Source organism: Erpetoichthys calabaricus, chromosome 7 (assembly GCF_900747795.2).
Source record: "Erpetoichthys calabaricus chromosome 7, fErpCal1.3, whole genome shotgun sequence".
In the NCBI taxonomy this organism is placed as follows: domain Eukaryota; kingdom Metazoa; phylum Chordata; class Cladistia; order Polypteriformes; family Polypteridae; genus Erpetoichthys; species Erpetoichthys calabaricus.
Genome location: NC_041400.2, coordinates 98,326,232 through 98,340,957, shown reverse-complemented (window position 1 = coordinate 98,340,957; position 14,726 = coordinate 98,326,232). Strand labels below are relative to the sequence as shown.

At 37.2% G+C, this 14,726-nt stretch overlaps 1 protein-coding gene across 1 annotated transcript in view; it reads right to left on the bottom strand.

Moving 5' to 3' along the window:
* The window catches only part of LOC114654582 (nuclear factor of kappa light polypeptide gene enhancer in B-cells 1), a 149,372-nt gene extending 135,242 nt beyond the window's left edge, over window positions 1-14,130 (bottom strand). Inside the window, exon 1 of the mRNA XM_028805206.2 lies at window positions 13,740-14,130. The gene's annotated coding sequence lies outside the window, so the exon portion shown is untranslated. The remainder of the gene's footprint in view (window positions 1-13,739) is intronic.
* Window positions 14,131-14,726: the final 596 nt, after the last annotated feature.

The following is a 14,726-nucleotide window of genomic DNA, read 5'->3' as shown; positions in this document are numbered from 1 at the left end:
TGGGTATTGTAAGTAAATGTATAACTGACTAACATTAAGCGAATTAAAACTCATTTTAATCTCATTTAATTTAATGAGTACTGTCATATTTTTGGTCAACTTGTATAATACCTGTGGAGACCATTTTGAGAACCACTGATATAAGTTTCTAATATGGTTTGATAATGTAATATTTTTGCTAACATTGGCAACTTGTTAGCTAGCTAAATAAACCCATTCATAAACCATCTAAAAAAATGAAACATTATTCATCATATGCAGATAGATGATGCTTGCTTGTTTGCATCAAATGTTCTTTCTCACTCTGACTCTGCAAATTCTCACAGTTTTTTTCTCAAAAATTAAAAAATCTTATGATGCTGTTTTCTAAATATTCTAGAATAAATTTTCTTTGGATATGATTTCTTGCACAGAAGGCAAATATACACATTTTCATACAACAGAGTGCATGGTAATGGTATGAATCAGAATCCCAGAGTGGCTGCATTTATTAAATTTATGTTTATTTTTGCCCTGTTTATAAATTTTGTTTGTGGCTTTCCTTTTTAATGAAAATGATTGTTAATGTATGTGTAAAAGTTGTTGCTCTTTAACAGGAGATGAATGGGGAAAGTAGCACTTACGGCATTTTCCATTTTTGGGGAGAAATCTTTCTTTACGATTCTTTTGTCTGTCCTGGCCATTAGGATTTAAAATGCCACCCGGCAAAGCACGAGATGAGGTTCATCTCACATCATTTTCAATGCCAGTATTAAGCCAGGTTCCGACCTTGACAATATCCAGACTTCAGCCATCTGTAGACCAGGATTTTACCTTTGTTTCATTTCCCCATTACCTCTACTATCAATTTGGACAGTGTTCCCACAGCTGGCTGCAACTTCACAACATGAAAGGTGAGAATATTCTGGTTTCTTTTCCTGGTAATCATGCCATCTGCCTTGCCTTTTTCAAACCATTACCACTGCTTCAGTTTATGACAGGCTTATTCTGGCTTTTCAACTCCATCTCCTCCATTACCTGTTTAAGAACTGGACTGTCTTTTTAATGTATACATAGACTTTGTCTTTGTAATTTGTATGTTTTAGATGTTTAGTGGGGTGGTAGTGTATTGGTGGGGCTTACAGCATGCTTTGTGCTTTGCTTACTGTCTCATATTGTCCATTTACTGGATTGTTTCTTTTTAAAAATATATATAATATAAAATATATATATGTTTAGTTTGAGGTTGTTTGCTCAATTTAATACACTTCCGATTTTCTACTTTAATTGTGTGAATAGTTGTTTTTCTTGATGGCATAAAAGCTATACAACAGCTCAGATTCATATTAGGACTGAGCAGTGCGGCAACTCGTTCATGTTCTTTTTCTGAGCGAGTCACTACAACCTTTCAGTTAACTTCACATTGCTGGAAAGGCTTTATTTAAGTGATATTCAGATTCAATAGGGCTGGCAGCAATCAAGCCTGGATGTGTCTAGTATAATTTAACCCTTTATCATTTCTAGAGGCACCAATCTTTATTTTTGAGACTGTTTGAGGTTCTGATCACCAGTATTCATAATGGGAGATCAGATGGTCTGAATACGATTTCCAATTTTATGCCATGCCTATTCCAGTGTTTTACATGAACAAATAAGTGGAGTCTGTAAATATTAGGATTCTGTTAGGTTCAGTTAAATTTTTATATAACATAGCTTAAAGCCTAAGGTATTGTAGACATTTAAAAAAAAAAAAAAAAAAAAAAAAAAAAGTTTTTCTGCCTACCATAAAGATACACTCCTAAATTCCAACAGCAGTTACAAAGATCCATTTGCAAATCCATGGATAACAGAACAAAAATCTTTCATTAACATCTTTACTTTGCTTTTTAGATCTTTTGAAGCACAGCCTTAACATTAGAATACCTGAAGCCTATAATAAAAAAAAAAAAAAAAAAAAAAACTTGTAATGCTGGGCCACCTTAAATTCCCTCACACCTCCTCATCAGCACCTTTTGTTTTGCAAATGTGTCGATCAGCACCGAAAACAGGCAGCCTGCTATACAAAGCAGCTTTAGTCGTACACAAAGTTCTACCAGCTCAAGTCTGTTTATCTGGGTATGAGGTGCCTTGAATTGTATTGGGTAAATAATATATCTTTATTTGGAACACATGCATTTCATATGTGTTCTGTGCCTACAACGATCTATGTAAATGTAGGATGACATGAAATGTGAGGCAGGAAATGATGAATACAGTACACCTCCAAAATTCGTGGGGTTTACGTTCCTAGAGCACCCGCATATTGTGAAAAACCGCGACTTTTGGATGTGGTTAAAAAATGCCTTTTAAATTCCTATTTTTATAGTTTAAACCCTAAATACAGTATGCCCCCAAAGCACTTTAATTTCGTTGCAAACTCAGCTTAATACATTACCTAAAAACAGAATGTAAAGTTAAACCCGTATACTGTACAGAACTGTACTGCTATGTCTCCCGTGGTGCTAGAATGTAAAATACCGATGTTACCGCTATACATGCTGTAATTCATGCAAGCGCATTTTCTTTGGTTTAAGTAGAGTAAATGCATAATAATTTAATTAAAATACAGTAAAATGTATGGGTACTCACCAATGATGAATGATATTGATGATGATGATGAAGTAGCTGTGCAGTACAATGCAGAGGATTTAAAACTCCTTGGGTGGCGCCTCTTCTTCAGGCGCTTCAGGAGGAGTTGCATCTTTGGACGGGTCTTCTTCTGGTGGGGTTTCGTGCTGGCTTTTCTTTATAGGTTTCAGGAACATTATGATGGGAAGTTGCTACATTGTCTCCTGTAGCGAACTGCTGGTACAATTTCCGTGCTTTCTCACGGATTATGTTACCATCCAAGGGGATGTTCTTCTTCCTGCAGTCGGTGATCCACAATGCCGAGGCAGATTCCATCCTGACGATATTTTTATTCTTTACGGTCGTAACCTTTCTGGCACTATCACACAAACTTACAGATATGGTACTCCAGATCGCTGCTTTGTTCTTCTTTATGTAGCATGCGGTGCTTTCATTAATGCCATAGTGGCGTGCTACTGCAGCATAACTTTTTAGTTCCCGGAGCAAATCCAATAGTTCAACCTTCTCCTGGAGTGTTTTAAACTTTTTCTGGCGCTTAGACTCAATGCCAGAAGCCTTAGAAGGTGCACAGCGTTTTGGCGTCATCTTGTGCATTTAAGAATAACAAAATGAATACAATAAAGTAGAAAACACGAGGACATTCAGCTGGAGACGCGTCACAGGGCAGCAGTCAATCAGCAGCAAGGAGAAATGAATAACACTCTCGTATTGGCTACTTTCACCATCCCAAACCACGTTTCCCTCAGCGGTGGTGAACCCACTCAGCTGGAGCCGCGTCACAGGGCAGCAGTCAATCAGCAGCAAAAAAATAGATAACGCTCTCTGATTGGCTACTTTCACTATCCCAACCCGTGTTTACCTCAGTGGTTGCTTCCTGTTTTCTCTACAGCACAGTATTGCCACGAAAAAAGCCATAAAAAACTGCGGAGGATATTTGCACTTTCCGCTAACAATTAATAGTTAGGTTTTAAGGAAAAATCCGCGAACGACTGAGTCCGCGAACCCTGAACCGCGACTTCGCGGGGGTCTACTGTACATAACTAAAGCGAATTTTTTTTCATGTTCTACTAATAATTGGCAAAATGCTGACTTCTAAATATTAAATAACACTTTCAAAAAAAAAAGAGAGATACAGTATAACAATACAAGTGTGCTTTTTTCTTGAATTTAACCAGAGTAAAAGAAATTGGGATAGGGTATGACACATATACACACACACACATATACGTCTGCTTGGCTGGTGCAGAGGTAAGAACTGCTGTCTCCAAGTTGAGAGGTTGCAGGTTTGATCCCGGGTCCTTGACACATTAACTGTTTTGAGTAGTGAGCGGCTATTATTATTACTATTATTGAGTAAAAACATACATTTGATTTATTTGAGTCTGTAACAGCCTGTGTAAATTTATGGTACTTGTAAAATTTAGCGTTTTGTTTTATTATTCACTTTTATTCTCTCAGTCACGTTCACTCTCCCCCCAATCTAACGCTGTTCATTTTTGAAAAAAGATGTGCTATAACAGAGATTAACTCTGATAAGGATGGGGTTCTACATTGGAGAAAGAGAACAGAAGCCCTCCCCGCAAGAAACATTCACCCACACATAAGAACTATGCAGCTGCACCAGGTGTAAAGACGAAAGATGGCACCATTTGGATGCAGCAAGAGGTTGGGTGTGGGGGGTGGAATAACAGGCTGCTTGTTGCCGGTGCTGATCGACATATTTGCAAAACAAAAGATGCTGATGAAGGAATTTAAGGTTGCCCAGGATTACAAGTTTTCTGTAGGCTTCAGGGATTCTATTGTTAACGTCATCACTGCGCATATTCAGTCTTTTTTCTCTTTCTCGTGTCTTCTGAAAAATGGATTTAAACCCCCTCCCCAGGCACTGTCTCCATCGATTTGATCCCAAAGTAGTCACAGGTTTATTTGTACATCATAAAAATTACTTTTACTTTTTACTGAACTTATGTTTAATGTAGGTTAAGATGACAGACCACAAATTACCCTGATGAGAGTGACTGTGTATGGCTGCGTGTCAAGGTCAGAGAGAGCAGTGATATACAGAAACTATTTGAGAAGTGTGGGTTGCAGTACTAATTTTAGGCTTTATTGCAAATAGAAAGTCAAGATTTTTAGCAGTTTATAGCTTTCAATGAATTAACTTGAAATCACCTTTGTAACATTACTGAATATTGCTATTGGGTCCTTTAGTTCTGTTGCCATCTCTTTCACACCAGCACCACAAATAGTTGCATGTTCAACAGTACAAAGTTCAAATGAACTAATAATTTTAGCCCTTATGTTAAAAAAAAAAAAAAAAAAAAACTATACAAAAAAGTACTTAGTTACATAGTACTTTTGATATATCCGATTAATCAACGGCATTATAACTGAGGCCCACGGACTTAGAAAATTTCCCAGGTAACACAGCTAGTCTTCCTATATATAAAATATACTCTATGTAGTATGACTCATACAAAAAGAGGTTGCTGCAAGTAATAATCTACAACCGGCATCCCAAATATCCTGAAGATTTTCTTCAATTAGAGCAGTTGAAAGAAGAATATGAAGAAGCAGATTGGCTGAGGGATTGCTTTCACACTCAGGGGAGAGGAAAGGACCTACTCAGTAGTACCAGCCATGGAAGATTTTGGCATTTTCTATGTAAGTCCACACTATGGGGAGTCCCTGCCTCACTGCATAACTGCCCCGAAGCAAAAAAAAAAAAAATTTAAGTAGCATAAAAGCACATGAAACGTTCAGTAAAACTGCAAATGCCTTCTTTTAATGTGATTTTCCAAAATGTGCAACTGATTAACTAACAACATGCATTGCGGACAAAGCAGCATCTACTGGAAAGAGTCAAATGCATTTCTTTAACTGGAGGAGGAGGAGACTGGCTTCAAAAAAACTAAAGTCCCCATCACATTATACAAAGTTTCCAGCAATTTTCAGCTATATAAATATGCAGAGATTGGGGTAGTTGCAGCACATGCTCTTGACTACTAGTTGTGTAGTTTGACATCCTCAACAACTCACTCAAACATGTTTAATTTTTTCTTAATTTGAAGAGACAGGCTTGTGTATGTGTGAAAGCTGACAACCAATGAGCACTCAACCTGAAGTACAATGCATACAATGCAGCCACAAGAAAAGAACGAAAGCTGGTGTTTTGGACCATGCAAACAAAATAGACCCTTATCTGTCTAATGTTTCATGTTTCCTGTACAAAAAAGAACTGCAAAAAGATAACAGAAGGGCCAAGATTGTAGCTGAACTCACCATACCTGTGCAGCTTTCGTATGGGCAGCACGTTCATTGGTTGGCATATTTGCAATCCTTTGAAAATGTGAAACTGGGGTAAAATGTCGGCATACAGTCGTATAAAAATTTGTGCCCTGCGATTCCTAGTAGTGTAATCTGACATCCTCTAGGCAATAAGATCTAGCAGCTGCAGCCATTAAGTCCGAGATCAGATGCTGACTTATGGTGACAGAGGTTTCTATTTCTTTGGCCATTATAAAGAAAAGAAAATCAGGACTGTAACATTTGTAGATAACGGACAAATCAATCCACTTTACTCAAAATACAATACAAAACTACTACTCAAAAAACAGAAGAAAAGAATATCAGGACTGTAACATTTGTGGACAATGAACAAATCAATCCACTTTACTCATAATAAAATATAAAACTACTACTCAAAAAACAGAAGTGCAAAATCTACAAAACATGCACAGAATATTAAGGATGAGAAGTAAAATATAGTGCTGTTAGTACTCAAAAAATTGGTTACCCAAAATTATTTGAGCAATTGTTTACTGTCCCTGCCATCCAAGATCTTAAAATAAGGCACACTTGATTCATCACTGTAGAAGTGTAGAATATTATTTCGTAACAGGAAAGGCTGAGAGGTTTTTGCACCACTTAGTCATTTCAGATAATTTAATACAAACCTAATGCTATCTCATTTCCTTAGATCATATATGTGTCAGGATCTAGGACTGAGATCATTTTAGCCCTTTTTGGATTTTTGCCCCCAAATTTTAATTCTTGGAATATAATTTATAGTTTGTTTCACTTATTTTTCATCAAGTAGATAACATGCATGATGATAACATGTGCGTTAGCATCTCTCTTGTCTCCAAGAATACTTTCCTGTTGGTACAGTGCACATGCTAATCTTTGACACAGTAGTAACCATCATATTTAAGAACATAGGCATGTTGATGCTTCCCCATTTAAATTTTAAAATATATTAAATGAAAGACTCTCTTTGAAAATATAACTGAAGGAGTAATTAAACAATTATGATTTTAAAATTTCCAACTACAGATTATTCCTCAGTTCAGATTTTGGTTCAGTCTCTTTCATGAAAGTTCATTTAACAATGCTGACTCTCAGCAAGAAATCTTAAACCTCTGCCACTTCTGCAAAATCATCTAATAAAACATCTGCATTAATTTTTGACATTCAAGCAAAGTGTATATGTCCTATGTTACAGAAAATTACTCGTTGATCCATCAATTTATCCATGAATTTTCTGTACCCTCTTATTCTGCTCAGGATCATGGGAACTGAAGCCCATCCCTACAGCATAAGGAAATAGAAGGAATAAGTAATTAACTGAACAGTTTAATAGGCCATCAGAGAATATTCACTTTCCATAATATAATTTTATGTTTATATTTGTTATAAAAAAAAAAGATCCCTACATTGCCAGAACCATAAGCTCAAATGTTAACAAATTTGTAAACAAAGGGATGGTTATTTATTATTGCAAGGAATATTAATCATATATTATGGGGGTTGGTGGCAGGATTGGCATTTCAGCCAATGTAAAAAAAAATATATATATATATACTGTTCCAGTGTTGTGCTCAAGTGTCACCAGCTGCACTCTGGTCCCAATTCTGCAGGTTCATCGTTTAGTGAGTGCAGCATGCCCCCAACCTCCCTCCCTCCCTCTCAAAAAAAAAAAAAACAGTACTGAGCATAATGTGTACTATAAAAAAACAAATAGTCACAGCAAAGCCATGACATGAAATGATTATCAAATTATAGTTTAGTGTATCTGACTCTAATAAGATACGCAAACACACCAACCAGAACATGGTCAGTTTCTGCTGCTGAATAAATGAAGGGGTGCATTGCATGTAGCAGGCATGAACATTGCCAGTCTCAGTGTGTTCAGTGAGAAAACTGATGAGGATGATGCATTACAAGCATATATTAGCTTAGGTTTTGAGCAAAACTCTGCAGAACATATACAAAGAAGCTTATGACATAGAAAACAAGACAACATACAAAATGCATATAATAAGTCCTTTAAAGCAATAGCCATTTCTATATCCGAATAACCTGGTCAAGAATGCCAAGTCTATCAGGTCGAGGGTGTACATCAGCTTATGGCAATGTGGTAAATATGCCCCTTGAACAACACTTTGACGTTGATTTGTCATTTGGTTACATTCAGTTTTGCCATGATTCACACATGCACCTGAATCAAAATTCAATACACTCAGAGTAGCTGCTAAGCAAAATCAAGTTATGTTTGCTTTGCTTTTAGTTATGACACATGATCAACGGACACAAATTATAATCCAATTCACTTTTGTGTTGAATTTTATATTGGAATGAGAATTGCATGCCATAGTGAAAAACTATCAATAGTTTGGTTCATGTTTTTAATTATGACACACATTATAATAAAACCTTGTCAAATTGAAATGCATCATGTGCATATGCATTTCACTGCAATGTAGTTAACACACTGGATTGCATTTAGTTTGGCACAAATAACCTTCAATTAACTTCAGTCAAATAAATAAATGTAAACTTTCATATGAAAAGTCTGCAGTGTAGTAGCCTTTTATAGTATAACATGCTTAAAGGACCAGTGTTGCTTACACAATTACAGCTACTGCATTAAAAAAAAAATCTAAGTCACTAAAATGGCAGCTTCCTTGTAGTCAAAAGTCTGTAAGCCATCCTAATCTTATGGATTTCAATTTACTTCTTTAAAGCTTTTCGGGATAAAAACTGACAAGTTTAGGACAGCTCTGAGGTACTTTCAAGATTGCTTTGTGTCTTTACGTAGCATTAAGCGCGGGGACTGCTCACACTTTTAAATATTTTAGTGTGCAGTTACTTTTCACAAAAAACCAGCAGCTTTCTTGGAAAAGGCACTCGATTAAGTTGAGTGTTAACAAGCTGTTTCCTGTGTACCCATGCTGCAGCATCTTTTCAATTTTACCAATTGTATTTGTACTGTTCTGCGGTAATCTGGCACCCTGCCCGGGGATTATTTCCTGCCTTGAGCCTTGTGTTGGCTGGGATTGGCTCCAGCTGACCCCCGTGACCCTGTAGTTAGGATATAGCGGGTTGGATAATGGATGGATGGATTTTTACTGTTCAAACTTTTGTTCATAACTCTCCTTGAATGCATTACCTATTAATTCATTACACCTAAACTTGTGTTACAATGTATCACAAACATAAATTTGGATTAGGAGGGTTTAGAATTTGATTTACATTACCCCAGTACCATTACTCAAGCACCTCCATCTTGTGTGAGACTTATTCTTTCATGTTGTTTTTCTCTTTAATAAAATAAACATATTCCAGACCAACACAGTTCTTATTCACTTGCACACCATTCTTACATAAACACAGAAGTAACAGCCGAAAGTAGAAGTACGAAAATACAACTCTAGTTTTTAAAATCACATCACTGGTTTTCAGTTAAGTTTACAGTCAATATTAAAATGCTCCCTTTGACATACAAAAGTTGACTTGGCCCTACCACCTCTAACATTATAGATTTAAGTAATGGCTGGATTTACAAAGTGTAGGCCCGCATTTAACATTAATGTTCTCAAACTCTGGAAAGAACTGCCCATCAATATTTAGCATTTAAATTAATGCTTAACTTTCATTAATTTCATTTTCATTAGTTTCATTATTTTTTAATGCAAATGCCAGTTAGAGATGCAACAAAGGCTGTTCATATAGCTTTCCCATCTTGCTTGGTTAATAGCTGTAGTAGTAGTTTTGCTTGATGATTATTAATTCTTGTTCATTTTATTCTCTTCTCTGGACCATGTGGCAGCACTTGGTGCCCCTTGGAATGAAGGTGTCATCACCAATGCTGAAGCCATAATCAAATCTTTATGGCATGACTAGAATTACTGTTGTTTCTCTTTAATTTGAAAAATCTTTTATTAAAAGTCCAATTAACTCAAGACTGCAAGGTGCAGGCACACAAATTTTGACATTTAAACTTTTATTTGTTAAAACTTACAAAAACGGATGCGCGTATTACTTCTTTGTACTGTATATGTTGCATACAGTTTTCCTTTGACATTGTTTTCGGTGCTACTGACTTTGCATTGTATTGTGACTGTGCTGTACTTTTGTGTTATTGACGTAAATACTCTAAACAGAAATGACAGTGCCTCTCCACTATTATTGGCACCCCTTGTAAAAATTAGTAAGAAGGGTTAGGAAAAAAAAATCACTGTTGGCTGAAGAACCGTCATCTTGCACTGAAAAAATGAGAAACATCTGACTTTTACTTGAAACAAGTTTCTTCAAAGAAAAATAAAGCCCTCATCAAGAAATAAATATTTTTAACAAAAACACATGTGCCACAATTGTTGGCACTCCTGCATTTACTATTGTACAACCTCCCTTTGCCAATATAACATCATGGAGTCTTCTCTTGCAACCTTTCATAAGGTTGGAGAATACACAGCATGGCATCTGAGACCATTCTTCTTTAAATAATCTCTCCAGATCATCCAGGGTCCCAGGCCTTCTCCTCTTCAGTTCACGTCAGGGGACTGAGATGGCCATGGCAGAACTTTGATTTTGTGATCAGTTAAAAATTGCAGGGTTGAATTGGACATGTGTTTCGAATCATGATCCTGTTGGAAGTTCCAATGATGACCCAATTTTAGTTTCCTGGCAAAGGCAGCCAGATTTTAATTTAAAATCTCCGGATATTTTATGGAATCCATGATGCCATGTACTCTAACAATGTTTCCAGTGACTTTGGATGAAAAACAACCCCGAATCATCACAGAACCTCCACCATATTTCACAGTTGGGACAAGCTTCTTTTCATTAACGCCATCCTTCTTTTCATACCAAACCCACTTTGTGTGTTAATTGCCAAAAAGTTCAGTTTTTGTTTCATTAGACCACAAAACATGGTTCCAGTGGCTTCTTTCTGGAATACCTTTTAAATAATCTGTTGGCACGGAGATACCATCTGATGGTGGCTCTGGAGACTTGATAACCTCAGGATTTTACTTTTTCTTGCAATTCCCCAACAGTGATCTTTGGAGATATTATTGCCTCTCCTACCATCCTTCTCACTGTACATGGGGGTAAAATAAACTTGGGTCCTCTTCCAGGCTGTTATTATTGCCCTAACTGTAGAAATTGGCATTTTAGGCAAGTAGCTATTTTTTATAACCATTCCCTGAGATATGAAGGGCAAAACACTTCTCCCTTATTTGGACTGAGTGTTCTCTTTTATTTGCCATGATAATAGTTGGCTAAGGACGTTTGTATCCCAGTTAATCAGGAAGTAACTGATTTCTGCTGGAATGTTCCTATACCCTCCAATCAACCTACCAATGTCCAATTTAAATGGGACACATGCTTCAGTTAATTTGTTTCATATTAATTTCCAAGGCTGCCAACAATTGTGGCACATGTGTTTTTGTTTTATTTATAGGTATATTTATTTATATTTAAAAAATATTTATTTTCTGATGAGGGCTTTGTTTTTCTTTGAATTAACTTGTTTCAATTAAGTCACGTTTCTCATTTTTTCAGTGCAAGATGACAGTTCAACAGCACACAGTGATTTTTTTCTAACCTTCTTACTAATTTTTGCAAAAATTTTTTACAGTGCCAATAATAGTGGAGGGCACTGTAGCTGACTTGCAAACTAAATTAAGTTTTTCATTTACAATTTAGAAATATGCCAGATGTGTAAGCGTCTTTGTTAAGGTTTTGTTTTTTTTTTTTTTGTTTTTTTAAAAACAAAAGTGTGGTGAAGTATACATAGCATCAAACTGTAAACAGCACAGTTGCTGGTTCAATTGTCACCCATGATTTACCCTGTGATCTCGAGCAAGGAAATAAACCTACCTGTGGTCCATGTTTAGAAAATTATTGAACATAAGTATTTTACTGTATTGTGATCTTAAATGTTACCTTTGATTAACATTCGAGTCAAATACACAATAATAATTTTAACAGTATCCTCACATGAAGTAGTACCACCTAGTTTGGAAAGAGTAAGAAGCAGGACAGCAAGGCCCTGCAGAGAGTTGTACAGTCAGCTGAACGAATAGCTGATGTACCCTCTCCGACTTCCTGAACACCTACACCAGGCGATGTCAGACTACGGCAAAGTAAACTTTCAGACATGCCTAACGTCCTAACAATGACCTCTTCTCTGTACTGTGATCAGGGAACTGTTACCACAGTCTAAAGACCAGCTCAGAGAGACAGAGGGGTAGCTTCTTTCCACAATTCACCTGCATCCTAAAGGAGGACAGTGCCTACAGCTACATGAAACCCTATTGCATTCTAATATATTATTTCTTACATGTTTTAATAATTTTAACACAATTCATATTACAGTGGCAGCATGATGGCAAAGTGGTAGAGCTGCTTTCTCGCAGTAGGGTGCTCGCTGTTCACATCCCAGGTTCTCCAGATTTGAATTTTGCAGTTTCTCCCCATACCTGAATGGATTTCCACCCACAATCCAAAGACATGCAGGTTAGGAGGACTAACAACACCTAATTGACCCTAGTGTGTGTGTATATGTGTATTCACCATGCAATGGACTGGCACCCAGTCCAGGTATCGTTCCTGGTTTGCACCTTATGTTTGCTGGGATAAGCTGCAGCCTCCCATTACCTTGCTCTGGATTAAATGGGCATAGTAAATGGTATATAACATACAATTGCTGTCATTTAAACATAATGATTTTTACTGATATTTATAAAGTCATTTGTTACTGTCCTTTTATATTCTACTTAATGCACAGTCTTGGAGGTAAGCAACTAAGCATTCCACTACATATTGCACTGTGTGTATGGCAGTATGTGATAAGTGCATAAGTGTGACTTGATTAATTAGAAATGCAAACAGGTCTCCAATAACACAAGTGCTAATGTAACGAAACTAGCACTCTCCTGTAGGACGTACTACCAGACTCCTGGTTGTTGACTCACTACTACAGTACTTCTAAATCAATCCAAGGCACGAAAACGTCAACAATAAAGCAAAAACGAAACACTAAACGCGAGAGGTAATGACTTTTTTTTACTCTACTATACATTTGGCCATCATAACATGCACCTGTCGACATTTCTTAGAAAAGCAAAAAAACGTTGGAACGCATTCAACCAAACCACAATACCAAGCACTAAGTCTCCTCAACTGTGTAAACGTGGGATTCGGTTAACAAAAGGAATGTACCAGTAAGTAGTAAATCGCTTTTAATTATAACTGTCACCTTTAATAGTACGAGTAGACTACGTTTGAACTGTCTTTAATGGCCTGTGGACATATTTTCAAGAAGTTCCTTTGAAGCAGTTCCTTCAACCGAGATAAGGGTACAGTATACATAAATAAATACGGTATCAATAATGGTGTACACATTAATTATTCCTAAACATACAGATATGGGTTCCATACCCGGAGTGCATACAGAAAACAATTTCTGAACAATTCCAACCCACGCTACTTGTAAGTCGAGATAAAAGCTCCCTACCTCAACAACTTAAAGAACAACTACAGCAAACATTGGTAAATGTCAGTTTTACCTGCCGAACACAAAAAGTAAATGATGCAGGCTGTAGCTAAGGCTGTGGAGCTGTGGGAAAATAAACATTCCTGCCCTCCGCGATTACCCCTTCCCCTGTCACAGACAGAAGGCGCTCCATTCCAAGTAGGCCACATACAAACCCAGTGTTGTTATTGAGGAAGTGAATTCGCGTGCATTTTAGCGGGTGAGAGTCGAATAAGCCAGACCACTTAAACCCGTGCAGACGTTTAGGAGACACGAGCGATCACTGCAGCGGATGACAGGTCAAACTTACCTTCACCGTTTCGTGAAGCTGTTGGTTTTCTATCAAGACTGGTGTAGCTGGAGGCGGGAGATCTTCAAAGTTAACAGTCTCAGGGGCCAGCAGACAGTAACTCACTTCACTGCGCCATTTCCATTAAGAGAAACGACGAGACGAGCAGCCGCGTAAAAAAGCTACGAATCCATATGTAAACAACCAGGGAAATAAAATCAGTCTTCTTCAGTGCGGCTGAGGAGAAACTAGTTTCTTTTTTCTTGTGATTGTGCATATGCCACTTTCAGCCACTCGTTCTATGAGATACAATATTACTTCCTCGCTGGAAATTCCCAGTGACGTCATGCCGTCAGAAATCGAGCGCACCATCTGTAGGACGGAAGAAGCGACGCAGGCGCAGCCGTGTCTGAGTTTTGTCCTGTCTGCGGACCTCACAGCTTCTCCGCCCTTGTTATGCGTTTAATAATATATGGGAAGACTTTCTTTAAGTTTGACAGTAACCGAGTCCTTTACCACAAATGAAAACGTACACAAACAATAGAAGGCGCCTCTCTTTATATCGTTTATACGTTTCTTTGCAGAGCGAGAAGCAAGGCTGACTCCGTTGTCCGTCACTTTATTTCTGCGTGCTGGGACGACAGATTAACCAGATAGAATGATTAAATGAGTGGTTTTACTTGAGACGATTTTCTTGGTTCACTTTTAGTTTTCTATTATAACTATATATATATTTGTTTTTAGACTGTTTAGCTAGTACTAGGAATCAGCTAGGTGTATTTCTTCTATTACGTCTTTTTGAAGTTTTGTGGAACCCCCCCCCCCCCCCCCCCCTTAATTTTAAATCTCAGTTACAATTATTTCGTAAAAGTCCTTCGATTTAGAAAATGTCAGTACACATATATACTGTATATTCCTATTAGTGCCACTGGGTTGTTATACATCACAAATAGTGCGTTAGTTAATTTCGACATATATTCTATATTATGCAATGGCCACCTTCACTTT